Below are 1,097 nucleotides of genomic sequence, written 5' to 3' on the forward strand. Positions count from 1 at the left end.
AAACATATACTCTTACGAAACTGCAGGTTGTTACAATAATCCAGCCAATGTTCTTATCTGTTTACAATTTATCTGTAAATATTCAATAAACAGTTTCCATTCTTTTATAAAAGGTTGTTATCTTGATTTCTTATTCTTCCGGTAAGTTTCACCTTTTCTTTTCCTTCCTTCCTTCCTTCCTTTTGCCAAATCTTTTTTTTTTTACTGATTTTCAAAGTCTTATAAACTACTCACCACTAATTAAAACAGATTTAGTATTTTCCCCCAAACCTGACTTGCCTTCTAGATGTGCCGATGGTTCTCTGAAAGCTGTATCATATCCCCCCATGATCTTCAGACATTACAGATAACCTTAAATTAAAATATATTTACTCTTTAGCTTAATCCGTTTTATCTTCCTTACTCTTTCTCTCTTCTTCTTTCGATAAAATATTTAGATTAATGTTGTTGTTTGGGGGGGGTATATTTGGTAATAAGCTCTGTATTCTTTTTTATATACTCCAATAAAAGTTATTTTTTTAATAATAAAAAAAGGATATCCAATGATGCACAGGTGGTGCAGTTTGTGAATGACTGCCTAACCCTGTGCATTTTGCCCTTGGGTGTGTGGCGCTCAAGAGAGCTCTCAGATGGCGTCAGGTGCGAGGGAAGGCAGTCAAATGGGGGCTTGTGCTGGGGCGAATTTGGCCCAGAGGCTGGAGGTGCCTCACCTCTGACCATCTCGATTCTCGAACGTCATCTGTTCTGGAACACCGTTTGAATTCCAAAAAGTCCGAAAACCCGAGGCACAAAGGGCGATCTGCAAAATCAGTTGAGAAAATGATTCGACTTCCGAGGCACGTTCGAAAACGGAAGCATTTACTTCCGGATTTTCGGCGTCCGGGTTCCGAAACGTCCGTCTACGTCCAAGAACCGAGGTACCCCTGTATCTAGAAGAGACCTTCATTTTCACGAATGTCTCTTCTAAGGCCAGGGATACATAATTCCAAATATTGCTGGAATCCCATTTCCCAGGGGGGGTGGGAATCAGAGAATCGTCATTTGAAGAGAAGCATGTCCTCCGGCACCACAGAAACGGGACTCCCCTTCTTTTTTTC

Source organism: Zootoca vivipara, chromosome 6 (genome assembly GCF_963506605.1).
Source record: "Zootoca vivipara chromosome 6, rZooViv1.1, whole genome shotgun sequence".
NCBI classification, from domain to species: domain Eukaryota; kingdom Metazoa; phylum Chordata; class Lepidosauria; order Squamata; family Lacertidae; genus Zootoca; species Zootoca vivipara.